Consider the following 20,716-nt stretch of genomic DNA (forward strand, 5'->3'; position numbering starts at 1 on the left):
CTTAGGGTTTTATATATATATATATATATATATATATATATATATATAGACTAGAATCTCAATGCACGAAATTCGTGCAAGGGGCTTGGCCTTCGCAGCCCCGGCTGCCTTGGCTGGCCCTCGCAGCTTTGGCCAGCCCTCACAGCCCCTCACAGCCTCAGCCGGCCTTCGCAGCCCTGGCTTCGTCCAGAAGGTCAACTGGACAGTCGTCTGGAATGTCATCCAGATGGTCATTCAGCTGTTTGGTCTAATTAGCATATTAGATCTTTATTATATAGGGTAATATTCCATTGTATGTATGGACCACATTTTGTTTATCTTCTTACCTGTTGAAGGACACTTGGGTTATTTCCACCTTTTGACTCTTGCAAGTAATGCTGCTGTGAACATTGGTGTACAAACATCTATTTTGTGTCCCCACTTTTAATTCTTTTGAGTATATACCTAGGAGTAGAATTGCTGGATCATATGGCAATTCTGTGTTTAATTTTTGAGGAACTTCCAACATTTTAAAAACTTGACTCTTCAAAAAAAAATGAGTGGTTGCTCTTTGCTTCTGGACTTCTTTGGGGCCAGCAGCACCTGACCTGGGGCCCAGGGGCACAGGCTTAGCTGATTACCATGGTCTCTGTGTCAAACCAAGATGCCAAGCTGCCAGAGATTGTGGCCTAGGTGGCAGAGGAGCTGCAGCTGCTGCTTGGTGCCAGCATATGTAAGGGTTCAATGTGTGCGTGAGTTCTGCTTCCTGTTCATGGCTGCCCTCACCGTGTTCTCGCTCCATCCACTGGTGGGTGGGTGTCTTTTTGCACCAGAGTAAGCTGCACCAGGGGAGCTTCTGGAGCCTGCAGGGTGATGAAGCAGTAAAGTTCACCTTTAAGAAGTCTGCGAAGGGCCTAGAATCTATCTGAGTTACTGGCCCTGGTGTGGAATTCTTATTGGAAGTGAGAGAGGCGGCCAAAAGGGAAGAACATGCAGAAGTGCCAGCCGAAGGGGGAGAGGAGCTGCAACTGTGGAGGTCTAGCCAGTGGTCCTCAAACTGCGGCCCGTGGGCCACATGCGGCCCGCTGAAAACATTTATCCGGCCCGCCAGGTGTTTTTGCTGCCACTGTGTGCATAGGAATTTGTTCATAGTTTTTTTTTAAACTATAGTCAGGCCCTCCAATGGTCTGAGGGACAGTGAACTGGCCCCCTGTTTAAAAAGTTTGAGGACCCCTGGTAGACCATCATGCCAAGGAATGCAAGCAGCCACTTCAGCCCAAGAAGTGCTATTTCTGTCAGAGCATCAGCCATATGGTGGCCTTGTGTCCACTGAAGGCCCTGCAGGTCCTAGCTCACAGGGAAAGCCAGCCTACTTTCAGGAAGAAGAGATCCATAACCCTGCCCTGTTCCCAGATGCCCAGAATTGAGCCACTGTCGGGGGGGGGGGGGGGGGCGGGGTGTCTATGCTTTTGTGATCTGGGAGTTTCAAGGAGCAGGCATCAGTTGGCACAATGGAGAAAGTCGGGGACACAAGGTGGATAGGGGGCAACTGGCACTGCCATGTATCTCAGGCCAAGTTCCATAGCATCACTCCCTCTTCTCTCTTGGCCGAGGATGAGAGGGGAGGCAAAATAACTCCACATTCTATGCACATCCATGTGAGGGCTTTGGGGGAAATCCCTCCCTACATGCTTTATCTGAGTCTCTACCCCCGGGATCTCTAGCTTTTGAAAATGGCCTGGATAGGGAAGCTGTTTTTCTTTTTTATTTATTAATTTACTTATTTTTAATCCTCACCGAGGATATTTTCCCCATTGCTTTTTTTTAAAAAATATATTTTATTGATTTTTTACAGAGAGAAAGGGAGAGAGATAGAGAGTTAGAAACATCGATGAGAGAGAAACATCGATCAGCTGCCTCCTGCACATCTCCCACTGGGGACGTGCCCGCAACCCAGGTACATGCCCTTGACCGGAATCGAACCCGGGACCCTTCAGTCCGCAGGCCGACGCTCTATCCACTGAGCCAAACCGGTTTCGGCTTTCCCATTTCTTTTTAGAGGGAGTAAAAGGGAGGGAGGGAGGGTGGGCGAGGGGGTGGAGGGAGAAGAGAACCATCAATGAGAGAGGCACATCAATTGGTTGACTCCCACACATGCCCTGACTGGGGCTAGGGATTGAATCTGCAACCCAGGTAGGCTGCTTTGACTGGGAATCGAACCCGACCCCCTCAGTGAATGGGCCAACACTCCAACCACTGAGCACACCAGCCAGGAGAAAAAGCTAATTTCTTTTTAAAGAAGGAAGTGTAATAGTATTTTCCCTGCCAGAGTGAAAAGATTGGCATGAGACCAGACTGATGAACCCAACCCACAAATAACTACATTCTGTGGGAGGGAATCCCTCAGGGGTACAATAGGCTTTTTATACATCTTGTCTCCTCATAAACTACTCTTGGGATAAGATGCTGAGAATTGTCCCAAGCAATGGGTTGTGACCATAGGCAAAAGGGGTCATTGGGGGAACAGCTGCAGTTCTGCCGCTCCTAAGCTCACTCCTACCCCATTTCTGGGCCAATACAATTTTATTTATTTGGTCCCTTGGATAGCTGTACCTTGGGTCCTACTTCTCCAGGATGCTAACTGTACTATCTGTGTGTGAAGGACAAATCTTGGCATTTTAATTTTGTATGTGTAACATTCTGGTTTTGTATTTTTGTGTATTTTAATGTAAGGCTCTCACTCCTGCATTGTGTTCCTAGGTGCATGAGCAATCTCAAGGTTGAGTGGCAGCAACTTCAGGTCTGCACAGCAGGAATGCTTTTTGTTGTTTTATCATCAGGGAGAACAGTGGTTTGGAGTGTATAGCGCTTATTGAATACCTCATTTTGCCACTTAGAACTGGCTCTTTTGTCATAGTATCCTCTTGAAACCCTTCCCTCCAGACTAGATTTAACTGGGTGGCCCCATTAGTTGATCTTTTTCTACTGGAATATTGGAGATAGATCTGAACAGGACTAGGTGGTTGGTGCAGAGGTTAGGAGAAACTGGGCTAGGTGAAAGGCGCAGAGGGGAAGCCAAGGTTAGGTGAGGTTGTCTATATATGTATAACCAGGGATTCCTGTTCTTGACCAGTAATCACTTTGCATACCAGATTCATCTCTCACTGGGTTTGGGTAGGCATACTATGCACAACAAGGTGTATGTACAACAAGGTGTATGTATGTGTGTTTGTAAAAAATGATGAGTTGGGAAATACGGATTTTAAGAATGATACCTCTGTACCCAGGTTGGACAGTTATCAGGAAAGAGTGAACGTTCAGAGACCAGTTAGAAGGCTGTTGCATTAATCCAAGTGAGAGGTGATAGTGCCAGAAGTAGGTGCTGGCCACAGGAATAAGAAGAAGTGAATAGACTGGATATTTAAATGTATGAGGATGTTTCAGGAGCTGCAGGTGATTCCCATGTTTCTGGCTTTGGCCACTGGGTGGATGGTGGTACTTTGTGTGGAGAAGAGCTCATGTCAGGAGGGAAATAGGGTTTTCATGTAGTTCTGAAGTGTTGAGTTGGCATGCCTAAGCAGACCATGTTTAACTTAATACTTAGGTGTGAGCAACTGTTCCCCAATAAATTACTTCTGGGATTCCAACTCTGCTATTAGGGCCCTCATACTCCAACATAGCTTGTTCCTCTCCTGTTATGTCCGTGGGCTACTAGAGTCTTTCTACAATATTTCCATGGGAATTTTGGCATGGCAAAATTCTGCTCTCATACTTTGGAAAGGTTTTGGTCAGAGTGGATATTAAGAATTATACCTTGCTCAAACTCCAAGACTCCCAGAGTTAGGAGCACTTAGGACCAAATGCTGCTCTTTCTTAGGTATTATTATGGTTAGATCAGGCTACTAGAGGCCTGGTGCACGAATTTGTGCACCGGTGGGGTCCCTCTGGTGGCTTGCAGGGATTGGGCCGAAACCCGCAGTCCAATGCCGCCTGCAGCTCCTACCTGCTACTCCCACTCATCCCAGCCCCATTGTGCTTGCAGAGGGCTCACGCCCAATCAGTCCCGATCAGGAGAGGCTCGCGCTGCTAGAGCAGCGCTGCCACAGCAGCACTCACCAGCCATGAACCCTGCATCTGGCGCCCTCCCAAGGGGAGTGGCCTTCGGAATCAGGCTGAAACTGGCTCTCCAAACATCCCCTGAGGGGTTCCGGATTGCAAGAGAGCACAGGTCAGGCTGAGGGACCTCACCGGTGCACAGTTGGGCTGAGGAGGGACTGTGGGAGGGCTCCAGGGCGTGTCCGGCCCATTTCGTTCAGTCCCTATTGGCCGGACCCCAGCAGCAAGCTAATCTACTTTGTGGAGCATCTGTCCCCTGTGGTCAGTGCGCGTCATAATGAGCAGTTGGGCAACCTTAGCATATCATTAGCATATTACGCTTTGATTGGTTGTTCGGTTGTTCTGTCCTTTGATTTATTTGCATATTACCCTTTTATTATACAGGATTATTATATAAGATTTTCTTGACATAACTTCATCTGAGTTTGAAAATACTTGCAAATTGGGGACTTCCTTGATTAAAAAGTTATAATTCTAGTTGGAATTTTTTGTTACAGTGTTTTCATTTTAATAGTATGTAATATTGTCTATTATTTAATGGGTCAGGTCAAACCCTGACAGGTATCCCTCAGACACTAAATCAGTACTTTTGCCATTAGGTAGCTCAATGGCCTCAGAAGTCCTGTGGGGCAGCAGTTCGTAGTGAGCTAGAACTATTCCCTGGGGAGCAACTGTGGGGCATTTGTTTTGTTACTTCAGTGGTGGGGCTAAGGCAGCCATGGGCAAACTACGGCCCGCAGGCCAGATTCGGCCCGTTTGAAATGAATAAAACTAAAAAAAAAAGACCGTACCCTTTTATGTAATGATGTTTACTTTGAATTTATATTAGTTCACACAAACACTCCATCCATGCTTTTGTTCCGGCCCTCCGGTCCAGTTTAAGAACCCATTGTGGCCCTCAAGTCAAAAAGTTTGCCCACCCCTGGGCTAAGGGCACTTAGGCACTGAGTTGGGTAGGCCCGAAGATGCTGAATGTCATGGAGTTAAACAGAACAGCTTTGTATAGTTATCTGAGTATATTCAGTTTTATTTATTTTAATTCTCACCTGTGGATATGTTTATTGATTTAAGGGAAAGAGAAACATCAATGTGAGAAACATTGATGGGTTGTCCCTGCACTCGCCCCAACCAGGGGTTGAACCCACAACCTAGGTATGTGCCCTCACCGGGAGTTGAACCCACACCCTATTGGTGTACAGGACAATGCTCCAAACAACTTAGCCACCTGACCAGAGCCCTAATTCTATTTTAGATATAATCATGGGGTACTTTTACACGGTTTCAATAAACACCATGTTTTTCTGGAATGCCATGAAATTTGTAAAGTGAGTGAAAAATGAAGTTTGCTTGGGATTTTACTTTAAGCTTTACTGTCATAGGCGGTATTACTTTCTTATTTATAAGCTTAAAGCCTTTAAGACAAGGATTAGGATACATTGAAAAAGTTTTTGGTTTTGTTTTTTTTGAAAATTTTATTTTTATTAATATATTTTTTAGTATTATTGACATAGAGTATTATATTAGTTTTCGGTGTACAAAATAGTGATTCAACATTTATATACTTTACAAAGTTGTCACCACAATAATGAATGCTTTCTTTTTTATGAATTTATTGGGGTGATTGTTTCAGTTGTATAATTCTGTTATACAGCATCTGTATATTACATTGTGTGCTCACAACCCCAAGACAATTCCCCTTCCATCACCATTTATCTCCACTGTAGGTTTGTTTTTAAATGAGAGGTGGTTGCTAAACTAATGTTTTCCCTGGTGAATTAGAGTAGAGACCTCAGGGAAAGCATATGTGTAGGGATGAATATGATGCAATTGTTGCATTATAAATATCCTCCCATCAGAAAAAGCATTTGACAAAATTCAACACCCATTTTTGATAAAAACCCTCACCAAGGTGGGAGTAGAAAGATCATACCTCAACATAATAAAAGCCATATATGACAGGCCCACAGCCAACATCATACTCAATGGACAAAAACTAACACCATTTCCCCTAAGAACAGGAACATGACAGGGATGCCCCCTCTCACCACTCCTGTTCAACACAGTACTGGAAGTGTTAGCCATTGCAATTCGGCAAGAAGAAGAAATAAAAGGCATCCAAATTGGAAAAGAGGAAGTAAAACTGTCCTTATTTGCAGACGACATGATATTATACATACAAAACCCTAGAGATTCCATCAAAAAGCTACTAGACTTAATACATGAATTTGGCAATGTAGCAGGATACAAAATTAACCCCAAGAAATCTGAAGCATTTCTATACACCAATAATGAACTTTCAGAAAGAGAGATTATAAAAACAATCCCATTTACCATTGCACCAAAAAAATTAAGCTACCTAGGAATAAACTTAACTAAAGAGGTAAAAGACCTCTACTCAGAAAACTACAGGACGTTGAAAAAAGATATAGAGGAAGACATAAACAGATGGAAGAACATACCGTGTTCATGGATTGGTAGAATCAACATCATTAAAATGTCCATACTACCCAAAGCAATCTATAAATTCAACGCACTTCCCATTAAAATACCAACAGCATACTTCAGAGATCTAGAACGAACTTTGCAAAAATTCATCTGGAATAAAAAAAAACCCCGAATAGCTGCAGCAATCCTGAAAAAGAACAAAGTAGGTGGGATCTCAATACCAGATATCAAGTTGTATTACAAAGCCACTGTTCTCAAAACTGCCTGGTACTGGCACAAGAATAGGCATATAGATCAATGGAATAGAACAGAGAGCCCAGAAATCGGCCCGAACCAATATGCTCAATTAATATTTGACAAAGGAGGCAAGAACATACAATGGAGCCAAGATAGTCTCTTCAACAAATGGTGCTGGGAAAATTGGACAGATATATGCAAGAAAATGAAACTAGACCACCAACTTACACCATACACAAAAATAAACTCAAAATGGATAAAGGACTTAAATGTACGACAGGAAACCATAAAAATTCTAGAAGAATCCAAAGGCAACAAAATCTCAGACATATGCCGAAGCAATTTCTTCACTGATACAGCTCCTAGGGCACTTGAAACTAAAGAAAAAATGAACAAATGGGACTACATCAAAATAAAAAGCTTCTGCACAGCAAAAGAAACCATCAACAAAACAACGAGAAAACCCACTCTGTGGGAAAACATATTTGCCAATGTCATATCTGATAAGGGCCTAATCTCCAAAATTTATAGGGAACTCATACAACTTAACAAAAGGAAAATAAACAATCCAATCAAAAAATGGGCAAAGGACCTAAATAGACACCTTTCAAAAGAGGACATTCAGAAAGCCAAGAGACATATGAAAACATGCTCAAAGTCACTAATCATCTGAGAGATGCAAATCAAAACAGCAATGAGGTACCATCTCACACCTGTCAGACTGGCTATCATCAACAAATCAACAAACGACAAGTGCTGGAGAGGATGTGGAGAAAAAGGAACACTTGTGCACTGCTGGTGGGAATGCAGACTGGTGCAGCCACTATGGAAGACAGTATGGAGTTTCCTTAAAAAACTGAAAATGGAACTCCCATTTGACCCTGTGATCCCACTTCTAGGAATATATCCCAAGAACCGGAAACACCAATCAGAAAGGACATATGCACCCCTATGTTCATAGCAGCACAATTCACCATAGCTAAGATTTGGAAACAGCCTAAGTGCCCATCAGTAGATGAATGGATTAGAAAACTGTGGTACATCTACACGATGGAATACTATGCTGCTGTAAAAAGGAAGGAACTCGTACCATTTGCAACGTCATGGATGGAACTGGAGAGCATTATGCTAAGTGAAATAAGCCAGTCAATAAAGGAAAAATACCACATGATCTCACTCATTCATGGACAATAGAGACCATTATAAACTTTTGAACAATAATAGATACAGAGGCAGAGCTGCCTCAAACAGATTGTCAAACTGCAGCGGGAAGGCCGGGGAGGGTTGGGGGGCAGGAGGGAGGGGGGTAAGAGATCAACTAAAGGACTTGTATGCATGCATATAAGCATAACCAATGGACATAAGACACTGGGGAATAGGGGAGGCTAGGGGACTGTCTAGGGCGGGGGGATAAAATGGACACATATGTAATACCCTTTGTAATACTTTAAGCAATAAAATAAAAATAAATAAATAAATTAAAAAATAAATAAATAAATATCCTCCTATCTAATAAAAGAGAAACATGGTAATTAGCGTACGACCGCTACCCTTCCCATTGGCTAATCAGGGTGATATGCAAATTAACTGCCAGCCACATTGGCGGCCGGCAGCCAGGCAGCTTGAAACTAACATGAGGCTTGCTTGCGCCAGTGACGGAGGAAACCAACGTTCCCCGCCTGCCTTGCCAGCCTCTGAGCCTGCAGTTTGAAACATTGTAACAAATATAGAAGCTAAACAAAACCCCAGAAACCTGCTTTCAGCAAGCCGGGATCTCAGAGCTGGAGTTATACATTGTTTCGATTATAGAACACAAACAAACCAGATACCTGCTTTCAGCAACAGAAGCCTCAGAGCTGGAGCCAGAGCTAAAGCTGGCGCAGAATAAAAAAGAAAAAAGAAAAAAAGGAGCAGATGGGAGCTTCAGTCACCCCCCAGCCTGAAAACAGCCCTCAGCCCCTCACCCAGGCTGGCCAGGCACCCCAGTGGGGACCCCCACCCTGAAGGGTGTGTGACCAGCTGCAAACAGCCATTATCCCCTCACCCAGGCTGGCCAGGCACCCCAGTGGGGACCCCCACCCTGATCCAGGACACCCTTCAGGGCAAACCAGCCAGCCCCACCCATGCACCAGGCCTCTATCCTATATAGTAAAAGGGTAATATGCCTCCCAGCACCGGGATCAGCGGAGCTGCAAGGCCTCCCAGCACCGGGATCAGCGGAGCCGCAAGGCCTCCCAGCACCGGGATCAGTGTGACAGGGGGCAACGCCCAAACCCACTGATCACCCTGCTGCTCTGTGTGTGACAGGGTGCTGGGCCACAACCTCCCTATCCACCCTGCTCTGTTCGTGACAGGGGAAGGCGCCCCAACCTCCTGATCGGCCCTGCTCTGTGTGTGACAGGGTGCGGCGCCCCAACCCCCCCACCCCCCTCATGGGCCCTTCTCTGTGTGTGACAGGGTAGAGCCATAACCTCCCCATCGGCCCTGCTCTGAGTGTGAGAGTGGCGGCGCCCCAACCCTCTGATCTGCCCTGCTCTGTGTGTGACAGGGGGCGGTGCCCCAACTCCCCTATGGGCCCTACTCTGTGAGTGACAGGGGGGAGCTCCTCAACCCCCTGATGGGCCCTGCTCTGTGTGTGACAGGGGGGAACTCCCTAACCCCCCTGATGGGCCCTGCTCTGTGCATGACAGGGGGCAGCGCCCCAACCCCCTGATTGGCCCTGCTCTGTGCGTGACAGGGGGCAGCGCCCCAACCCCCTGATTGGCCCTGCTCTGTGCATGACAGGGGGTGGCACCGCAACCTCCCCATCGACCCTGCCTTGAGTTTGACAGGGGGCGGTGCCCCAACCCCCCAATCGGCCCTACCCTGAGCGTGACTGAGGGTGGCATCGCAACCTCCCGATCCACCCTGCTCTGTGCATGATGGGGCGGCGCCCCAACTCCCCAATCAGCCCTGCTCTGAGCCCGACCAGGGGCTGCACCTAGGGATTGGGCCTGCCTTCTGCCACCTGGAAGCAGGCCTAAGCCAGCAGGGCGTTATCTCCCGAGGGGTCCCAGACTGGGAGAGGGCACAGACCAGGCTGAGGGACCTCGCCTTCCCCCCCAAGTGCACAAATTTTTGTGCACCGGGCCTCTAGTGTTATATAATAAGGATCTATAAAGAGTCTAAATATGGAGAAATGCTGTAGCACTTGACATATTGGGTTAATCAAGTTGGGTGAAATTACTCCTGAGTTTTTAAAAGACCAGAGAAAAAAGGATAAGAAAGGGCATTGAACAAGTTACAGAGTAGATCTATGTCCATTAAGAGAGTATTCTATGGAAAACAGTTATCCTGCTTTCCTTTATATCTGTGTGAGGCTAATAAAGGAAAAAATAAGCATGGTAGTGGATGGAAGAAAAAGGAAAGTTCTGTTACCAGGGTACCCACTCTGTAGCTGGAGATAATACGGAAGTGTAGCTACCTCTGCTGAAAACAAGCATACCCACTCTTGCACAGTATATGAATGAAAATGACCCTCTCTCCATAATCTTAGTAAGCCAGCCAATATTTATTAAGTACTTACTGTATGCTGGCTAATACCTTGCCAGGTTCTTGGGTAACAGTAAAAACTTAGACACATTTCCTACTCCCATCATGCTTAGCTCTGAGAAGCTTTGTGCTTTTAAGAAAATACTTTGATTTAGCTAGCGTGCTTTTGCATTCTGAGTTCTCTTCTTAGACTTCTCCTTGGGTGACTTTAAAAAAGTCTAATAACCTCCCTCTGAGCATCATTTTTCTTATCTGTAAGGTAAGAATAGACAATGCCTCTCCTATAGGTTCAGTTTAGTTACACTTTATTAAATGTCTAATATGTATGTTAGGCATCGGCACAAGGGGCATAAGATGAATAGGAATCTAGTTCCTACCCTGAAAGAGGTTAGAAAAAGAAGCTCTTACAAAAAAAGTGAGGCCTTACAGGAGCCCTGGGGAGGAGTGCAGGATCCAAACAGGAGACTAGAATTGGAGAAGGTTTAGGACAGGTTGTTTTTTTTGTTGTTGTTGTTGTTTTTTAACCTGATGCTTCACTCAGTTGTACAAAGCTGTTGGAATTAGCAACGGAAAGATGGGAGAAGATCTTCTAAGCTGAGGGGTCAGTATAAGAAGCAACATTGACTGTGTGGTGTGTGTGTCGTTATTGGGTTGCATAGAGTGAATGGCAGGAAGTATCTAGAGATGAAGATTTGGGCGAAATAGGTGGGCCAGGTGATGTAGGGTTTGTATGCTTCCTGAAGGAACTTACCTTTGTATTCAATGCAGTGGAGGGCCGTTGGAGAGTTTAAGTCCCTCAGAGAGAGAACTTGCTGCCTGGATCTCTTGAGTTTGATTGAAGAGAACCAGCCTGGTGGCAGGGACCAGCTAAGAGGCTGCAGCAGCACATCAAGTGAGGGATCATGAGGGCTGGAACTGTGCAGATCTGAAAATGAGAGTAAGATGGGGCTGGGTACCTAAGAGTGAAAGTTACTAGTAGCAGAAGTAGATGTTTTGAAGGTAAGAAGGCAAGGGATGACTGGGAGACCTCTAGCTTGCTGGTTGGGTAATGGCCATACGTGAGAGAGGACATATTAAGAGGAAGAACCAGATGTAGGGAAGGGATAAATAGTTTATTTAATCATCTTAGATTTGAGTTACCTGTTAAGACATCTCTGTGGAAACAACCAGCAGACAGTTTGATGTATGACTCTGAAGTTCAGGAGAAAGGTCTTGCTGGTGTTGCTAACATAGAGGAAGTAGTGGAGCCCTAAGAGGTGATGAAGTCACCAGGGAGAATGTGCATGATGATACAAAGGGAGCCAGGTCAGAATTAGGGGAGTGGCTGTACCTAAAAGGCAGGCAGAGGAAGATGATCCTGCCGAGGAGACAATGATGGGGTAATTAGAGAGATACAAGTATGATATGGTCAGGAAACAAGACAATTGAACTGAAAATGTCTAAGAGAGCATTCTTTATAAATGCCAAATATAAGATAATGATCGAAAAATGTCTTCTGGATTTGTTTTTTTAAGAGATGATTGTGACCTTAATCAGAGATGTTTCCAGATTGCAGTGGTTTGAAGAGTAAATGGGAGGTGGGGCTGCATTCACAAAAATTTGTCTGAAGAGAGGAGGAGGGGAAGCGAGATAGCTGTAGGAACTCAAGATAGACTTCTGGTCACCTACCTAAGCATGTGTGCCCCGCTCTGGTCTGTCATAGCACCCTGCTTATTTCCTTCACTAGAGGCCCTGTACACAAAATTCGTACACTGAGGGGGGGTTTCCTCAGCCCACTCTGCCCCCTCTCACAATCTGGGAGTCCTCTTAGGCCTGTTCTCTGTGGGCTCCCTCTGCAGGAGGCAATCTGGCTGATCAGGGGAAGGTGTCGCCCCCATCACCTCGCTGCCGCCACCACTGCTATCGGTTTTCATCAACATGGACTACAGTCCCTTCACCACAAAAAAATGACAATTTTCTTTAGGCATTTTCAAGATGTCTCTTTCATAGGATATGACATTTCTTTTTTTTTTTTTTTTTTATCCATACCTGAGGATATTTTTCCATTGATTTTTAGAGAGTGTGGAAGAGAGAGGGAAAGAAAGAGAGAAACATCAGTGTGAGAGGGACACTGCGTTTGGTTGCCTCCTGCATGAGCCCTGACCTGGGCCCCGGCCAGGGAGGAGCCTGCAACCTAGGTAATGCCCTTGACCAGAATCGAACCTGGACCCTGCGGTCAGCACGCCGAGGCTCTATCCACTAAGCCAAACTGGCTAGGGCAGGACATGACATTTCTTAGCCCCTCCAGCAGTGGACCTTCGTTTTTTCCTCCAGGAGTAAGGTGGAAAACCCTAGATCACCTTATTGGATTCTTATTAGGCAAGTTACCAAGAACACTGCGAGTAGCATACAGGGAGTTTAGCCAATGAGCGGTCAGAAAAGGTGTTTCCTCTGCAGCTTACACACAGAGGTGGGACTGCTGGCGAGGGTGGGCCCTCCTCTTCCCCCCCCTCCCCCTCCCTCTTCCTCTCCCTCTCCCTCACATCCACTCTCCAAAAAGCAGTGAAAAAATATCCCCTGGTGATTATTAAAAAACAAAAACAAAACACACAGAATAACAAGCCTCCTCCTTGGAGATACTGCATATGTAAGCCTGAAAGAGAGAATTCTTGGCTCTGTGAAGATCCCTACAGGAATTTTATTAACAATATTTAGAAAATTAGCCTAAGCCACACCAATGATTCAAGTTTGTGCTTTTCTGTGTTCCAGGGAAGAATCAAATGATCTTTTGTTTTATTGTGTCAAAACAAAATTTTGCATGTGTTAAATACATAATTCTTATTCAAATATATAATAACAAATGCAAAAATTCTGTTTAACTCAGTGAAGGGACTGGTAGGATGATAATAGTGTCCAAATGTGATTTCCAAAGATGAAAGCCTAAAGTAAAACTGCTAAAATAAATACAATCTGGCCAATGTCCTATAGGACAAAAAACCATCACTTTTTGAATTGGTGTGTCTTCTAGAGAGAAATTAGATACATCTTTAAAAGCCTAAAAATTCTTTTCATCTTCTCATTTTGCTGATCATTATATGTAACTTTCCAGGGCTGTAAAATGTCAAAACATATGGAACTTATTTAATTGTAAATAGTGTGTCCGAGTTATGTGTTTAATAGAAAAGGAAACGATCATTCTGTGGGCCTCTAATGCCCCAATTATACTGAAAGGATTTGTTGTCAACATTTTATTCCGGGCCTGTGCTGGGCTGCAGCATGTGCTCGCTTCCTGGGGCCAGCGATGGTCCCAGGAGGCTGCGGGCTTGGTTTGGCGGGGCTGGTGATGGTCCTGGGAGGCTTCGGGCATAGCTTGGTGTTGCCGCCCTCGCCTCTTGGGGCCGGCAATGGTCCCGGGAGCCTGCGGGAGTGGTGCCCATCCCTGGGACCCAGGCACCCCAGTCCCGGCCGCTTGGCGCCTGCATATGCAAATTAACCTGCCATCTCTGGTGGGTTAATTTGCATACTCACTCTGATTGGCTGGTGGGTGTTATGGAGGGGTGGTCAATTTGCATCTTCCTCTTTTATTAATGTAGACTAGAAGCCCAGTGCACAAAAATTTGTGCACTCGGGGGGGAAGGCGGGGTCCCTCAGCCTGGCCTGTGCCCTCTTGCAGTCTGGGACCCCTTGGGAGATAAAGACCTGCTGGCTTACGCCTGCTCGCGGGTGGCAGAGGGAAGGCCCAATCCCTAGGTGCAGCCCCTGGTCAGGCTCAGAGCAGGGCGGATCGGGAGGTTGCGATGTACCCTCAGTCACACTCAGGGTAGGGACGATTGGGGGGTTGGGGCACTGTCCCCTCACACTCAAGGCAGGGTCGATGGGGAGGCTGCGGTGCCACTCCCTGTCACGCACAGAGCAGGGCCAATCACGGGGTTGGGGCGCCGCCCCCTGTCACACACAGAGCAGGGCCCATCAGGGGGGTTGGGGCTCCATACCCTGTCACACAGAGAGCAGGGTCTATCAGGGGGTTGAGGAGCTCCCCCCTTACACGCACAGAGCAGGGCTGATCAGGGGGTTGAGGAGCTCCCCCCGTCACTCACAGAGTAGGGCCGATAGGGAAGTTGGGGCACCGCCCCCTGGCACACACAGAGCAGGGCGGATCAGGGGGTTGGAGTGCCGCACCCTGTCACACTCAGGCCAGGGCCGATGGGGAGGTTATGGCTCTACCCCGTCACACACAGAGCAGGGCCCATGGGGGGAGGGGTTGGGGCGCCGCACTCTATCACCCACAGAGCAGGGACGATCAGGGGGTTGGGGCGCTGCCACTGTCACACACAGAGCAGGGCCGATCCGGGGGTTGGGGCGCCACACCCTGTCACACACAGAGCCGCAGGGCGATCAGGGGGTTGGGGAGCTCCCCCGTATCAGGCACAGAGCAGGGCTGATCAGGGGGTTGGGGCGCCTTCCCCTGTCACGAACAGAGCAGGGCGGATAGGGAGGTTGTCCCCCGCCCCCTGTCACACACAGAGCTGCAGGGCGATCAGGGGGTTTGGTCACTGCCCCCTGTCCTGCTGATCCCGGTGCTGGGAGGCCTCGCTGCTCCACTGATCCCGGTGCTGGGAGGCATATTACCCTTTTACTATATAGGATAGAGGCCTGGTGCATGGATGGGGGCTGGCTGGTTTGCCCTGAAGAGTGTCCTGGATCAGGGTGGGGGTCCCCACTGGGGTGCCTGGCCAGCCTGGATGAAGGGATGATGGCTGTTTGCAGCTGGTCACACACCCTTCAGGGTGGGGGTCCCCACTGGGGTGCCTGGCCAGTCTGGGTGAGGGGCTGAGGGCTGTTTTCAGGCTGGGGGGTGACTGAAGTTCCCAACTGCTCCTTTTTTTCTTTTTTTGTTTTTTTATTCTGGGCCAGCTTTAGCTCTTAGGCTTGGCTCCAGCTCTGAGGCCTCCGCTGCTGAAAGCAGGTATCTGGTTTGTTTCGGTTCTATAATCGAAACACTGTTTCAACTCCAGCTCTGAGATCCCAGCTGACTGAAAGCAGGTTTCTGGGGTTTTGTTTAGCTTCTATATTTGTAACAATGTTTCAAACTGCAAGCTCAGAGGCCGGCAGCGGCAGGCAGGGAACGTTGGAGTCCTCCGTCACTGGCGCAAGCAAGCCTCATGTTAGTTTCAAGCTGCCTGGCTGCCGGCCGCTATCTTGGCTGGCAGTTAATTTGCATATTGCCCTGATTAGCCAATGGGAAGGGCAGCGGAGGTATGGCTAATTACCATGTTTCTCTTTTATTAGATAGGATAGTGCAGGGTGATAAATGAAGGATTGGGACCACAACAGATGTCAAAATGTCAAATGTTTCCCTCTTGGGTTCTAATTGCAATAACATAATTTTAGCTTAGAAGACTTCTGTTCTATTTTTCTTCTCCCAGGAGAGACCATGACTGCTCTCCAGGGTTTATATCTGAGGTGTGGGACTATCCCTAGTGGGAATGGGCTGAACAGCTTGCTTCTCACTACAAACAAACAGCCTTTGCACTTTCCACTTCCTTCTTTTTTTAATTTAAATAAATCTTTATTATTCAGATTATTACAGTTGTATTGGAGGGGGGGTGTTCTCTCTTCCTGCAACCAGCGCAGAGAGAGAGAATGCGGGGCTTCATGAAATCTTGAATAGAACACAACGAGGTTTAAGGAAAAATGAAAAAACACAAGACTGAGACAGAAATAGAGTGAAAGCTGGGCCTGAGTGTTGCATCTGCCCTCTGATGGAGGGACAGATGCAGAGAGAGCCAGCACCCGAAGGAGTTTATTAAATACTTGAATAACAGGAAGTTACATCACATCTGGGTGGGCCTTGAGTTCCTGGTGACACCATGAGATCCATCCCCTTAACACTGGGCTGGGAAAGTCAGACTCAGTGGCGGCCCAATCTCTTGATTAGGTCCGCCCCCAGGGCGTGGCTCTGCCTGCACTCTGAGTTTCAGGCAACATAATTAAAGATGCCCAAAGGTTTTGCCAGCGGCCCTCAACACAGTTGTTACTCTTTTTTCTCCACATAGCTCTCCTCCACCTGATTCCCACCCCACAACATGCCCTTACCCACCCCCCATTGTCCTTGTCCATAGGTGTTCGATCTTCTCCAGTCTCTTCCCGGACCCTCCACATCCCCTTCCCCCCGAGAATTGTCAGTCCACTACCTTTCTATGCCCCTGATTCTCTTATATTCACCAGTTTATTCTGTTCATCAATTTCTCTATTCACTTGATTTTTAGATTCACTTGTTGCTAGATATATATTTGTTGTCACTTTGTTGTTCATAATTTTTATCTTTACCTTTTTCTTCTTCTTCCTCTTCTTAAAGAATACCCTTCAGCATTTCATATAATACTGGTTTGGTGGTGATGAACTCCTTTAGCTTGTTCTTATCTGTGAAGCTTTTTATCTGACCTTCAATTCTAAATGATAGCTTTGCTGGGTAGAGTAATTTTGGGTGTAAGTTCTTGCTATTCATCACTTTGAATATTTCTTGCCACTCCCTTCTGGCCTGCAAAGTTTCTGTTGAGAAATCAGCTGACAGTCGTATGGTACTCCCTTGTAGGTAATTAACTGTTTTTCTCTTGCTGCTTTTAATATTCTCTCTTTGTTTTTGCCCTTGGCATTTTAATTATGATGTGTCTTGGTGTGGTCCTCTTTGGATTCCTTTTGTTTGGGGTTCTCTGCGCTTCCTGGACTTGTAAGTCTATTTCTTTCACCAGGTAGGGGAAGTTTTCTGTCATTATTTCTTCAAATAGGTTTTCAATATCTTGCTCTTTCTTTTCTTCTGGCACCCCCATAATTCAGATATTGGTACGCTTGAAGTTGTCCCAGAGGCTCCTTACACTATCTTCATTTTTCCCCCCCAATTATTCTTTTTGCTTTTCTGGTTGGGTGTTTTTGCCTCCTTATATATTGCTGAGTCTCAGCATTCCCTACTCTACTGTTGGTTCCCTGTAAATTATTTTTCTTTTCAATTAGTGTATCCCTCATTTCTGACTGGTTCTTTGCTATGGTTTCTATATCCTGTTTTATGCTATTGATGTTCTCACTAAGTTCCTTGAAGTTCTCAGTAAATTCCTTGAGCATCCTTATAACCATTGTTTTGAACTCTATACAGGCAGTCCTTGGGTTATGTTGGACTCAGCGTATGTCATTTTGTGGTTACGTCACCATCTCCCATTTACAGTATTTATTAAAAAAAATTCCGTCATTTTGACATGTACATATGTGCTTTATGTTTTTCATTATTTATTTACCACAAGTAAAGGTCAGGAATTGTAATCTTTCTTTTAAATTCTTTTTACTGTTTCACTTCATTACTGCTGTGTATGTGCTCCATGTGAGTGACGTAGGTGCTTATGTAGGTGGGTTCCGACGTACGGCCAAAATTGCGTTATATGCCGCTGTAGGAATGGATCTCCGATGACCTACTGTATCTGGTGGTTTGCTTGCTTCCTTTTCATTTAGTTGTTTTTGTTTTGTTTTATTTTAGAGAGGAGGGCAGAGGGAGAGAGAGATAGAAACATCAGTGATGAGAGAGAACCATTGATCAGCTGCCTCCTGCACACCCCACACTGGGAATCAAGCCCACAACCCAGGCATGTGTCCTGACCAGGAATCAAACTGTGACCTCCTGGTTCATAGGTTGATGCTCAGCCACTGAGCCACACCAGCCATGTTCATTTAGTTCTTTTTCTGGAGATTTCTCCTGTTCTTTCATTTGGGACCTATTTCTTTGTCCACATTTTGCCTGCTTCCCTTTTGTTTCTATGTGTTAGGTAGAGCTGCTGTGTCTCCTGGATTTGGTAGAGTGGCCTTGTGTAGTAGGTGTTCTGTAGGGTCCAGTGGTACAGCCTCCCTGATCCACCCAACCTGGGCACTCCAGGTGCACCTCCATGTGGGCTATGTAAACCCTCCTGTTGTAGTTGAGTGTTTATTGCTGTTAGCACATCAGTGGAAGGGATTTACCTCTAGGCCAATCAGCTGAGAGGACTGTCTGTGACTACCAACCGTTATGGAGGATAGATACAGGGGCATGCTGAGGCCAGGTGCTGCTTATTTGAGAGATTTTAGGAAATGTATCTGTTGTTCATTTTTCTGCATATCACAAATGCTTTCCATAAGTTTGCGGATGAATTTCTTAACTTAAGGTATATAAAAGAACTTAACAGGATGTGAGTTATGACATTTAAGGGTGTTGTCTTATTGCTTCAGAATTGTGGGGTTATCATGTAACACACCATGTCACATGATTGACTGAATTCAGGGGAAAAACCCTCAGCTTGCTTTCATTTGCTTAAATATAGTTCAAGGGCACAGATGCAAAGTTAAGATGAGGAAGTATTATACAGTATAGGAAGCAGAAGCTTTTAAAGATAATTCAGCATGATGTGAAGCTCGTTTCCCAGGCTCTAATAAATGAGTGAATACAAGAGCTGAAAGGAGATTCTTTTTTCCTTGAATTAAGAGGAAGGGAGCTAGGAGGCACATCAGGTAAGTGCTTGGAGTATCGGCTTGCTTTTGCAGAGATGGGGCTTTGTGCACAAAGTTGTTAAGACTGAGGAGTGGAAGTTTGAGAGAAGAAATGCATGTGATAGCCTTGGTGAGCCAAATGCAGGGTATTGTTGTATTTCCAGATTTGTTTTCCTTATGAACTATCTTTCTTAGTTATTGAAAAGCAAATATAAAAGATAGTTACCTAAATTTGCATATATAATAACAGAAAGGGTCTTGGATAAGTTGCAGTAGCTTCTGGCCATGCTCATTAAAATTTTTCTCCTCCCTGCTACAGAGAATGGTGTATATTTAATTATTGAAAACGTGTAAAACCAATTTCATCTTATATTGGTTTTAAAGCAAAAATTCTTTACTCTTGCAAGAAAACATTAGCAACCTTGATAATGTTTAGTGCCATAAAGTTTAAGGTCCTGCAGGACTTATAGTACAAAAGACCTTAGTAATTCTTTTTGGCATCTTATTATATTAAATATTTTTAACTCAAATTCTGCCTTTGGTCTTAAAACAAACAAAGAAACAGTCAATCATATGCTGTACAATACTATGGTTAGTGAACTTTTGTCTTGCCATAGCTGGAAAAGAGCAACCAGTTGAGGAGTTACTAGTTTTTATTAACCTATATAATTCTTTTTAAAAAACTGTCTTAGTGCACCAAAACTACATTTGTAAAACATTTATTAAGAAGTGATTTTTCAGCCCTGGCCAGTGTGGCTCAGAGTTTAAAGTGGTGTCCCATGCACTGAAGGGTCATAGGTTCGATTTCTGATCAGGGCACACACTTAGGTTGCAGGTTCGATCCCTGGTCTGGTCAGGGCATGTACAGGAGACTACCGGTTGATGTCTCTCCCTCTCTCCCTCACTTCCCGCCCTGCCTCCCTCCCTCCCTCCCTCCCTGCCTCCCTCCCTCTCTCCCTCTCCCTTCCTCTCTCTCTAAAATCAATAAAAACATATCAGGTGAGGATTTTTTTAAAAAAGGTGGATATTTACCCCAAAAGGATCTTGTGTCTACACAAGATTTGCCTTACATGATGAATTTCCTTAGACATATAATGTATTTGTGAAAAAATATTGTATTTATTTTACAATTAATGCCCTAAAACATGATAACCTTGAGAGGAATATACCTGTGATATAGAATGGAGTGATGTATAAGGAAGGTTCTTATTTTATATATATTACATATTTTTATATGTTTTAAAACATATAAACAATTGTGAAATATGGCATAGTTATAGTGATTAGGCGAACACTATCTGGAACAAGAAAGAAAAAGTTAAAAAGAGGATGATCACTTTAATTTGATCTTTCAAATTAATAAAAAGCTGAGTGCTGTCAAGTTTTGGGGGATAATCAAAGGGAAACAGTGCCTGTAATTCTTAAGGATGGCACCATTTAGTTGATGATTTTTGAGTTGGATTTTGAAGAATAAGTGCATTTCAATGTAAAAATGATGGGACAGTGTTCTAGGCAGTGTTGGCAACAGCTTAATCAAAGGTTTGTAGGTCTGTTTTACTTCATTGCCTTTTCATGTCACCTAGAATGAAACCCACAGTCCCTATTCTGGTCTACAGGGCATACTTGATCTGCACCTTGCCCTCGACCTCTGTCTTTCAGATGCCAGGTATCTCCTGCCCTTTCACTAGATAATGTTAAGATCCCCCAAGCAGGGGCTTTGTCTTAATTGTTCCCTCTGTGTCCCAGAGCCTAGAGTACTAAGTGCTCAATAAATGAATGTTGATTGAATGGAATAAATTCAAAAGGCTAATGTGCTATAGGATGTAAGATGTTTTTGAGGGGTGAAAGTAACAGGAAATATACATGGAATACTGGTCTTAAATGCAATAAAATGTGGGGCCATTTTGCAGTGAGCTGCTAATCA

The 20,716-nt window shown here is 45.2% G+C and overlaps 1 protein-coding gene across 4 annotated transcripts in view; it reads left to right on the forward strand.

Annotated features, from left to right (window-relative positions):
- Positions 1–20,716, forward strand: part of LIMS1 (LIM zinc finger domain containing 1) — a 143,028-nt gene that overhangs the window by 39,964 nt on the left and 82,348 nt on the right. The window contains exon 1 of one of the 4 annotated variants that reach the window (XM_059688350.1): positions 18,637–18,813. The exons of the other annotated variants lie outside the window; for them this stretch is intronic. The gene's annotated coding sequence lies outside the window, so the exon portion shown is untranslated. Of the gene's footprint in view, positions 1–18,636; positions 18,814–20,716 lie in introns of those variants that run through there. 4 annotated transcript variants of the gene reach the window in all.

Source organism: Myotis daubentonii, chromosome 3, assembly GCF_963259705.1.
Source record: "Myotis daubentonii chromosome 3, mMyoDau2.1, whole genome shotgun sequence".
NCBI lineage: Eukaryota > Metazoa > Chordata > Mammalia > Chiroptera > Vespertilionidae > Myotis > Myotis daubentonii.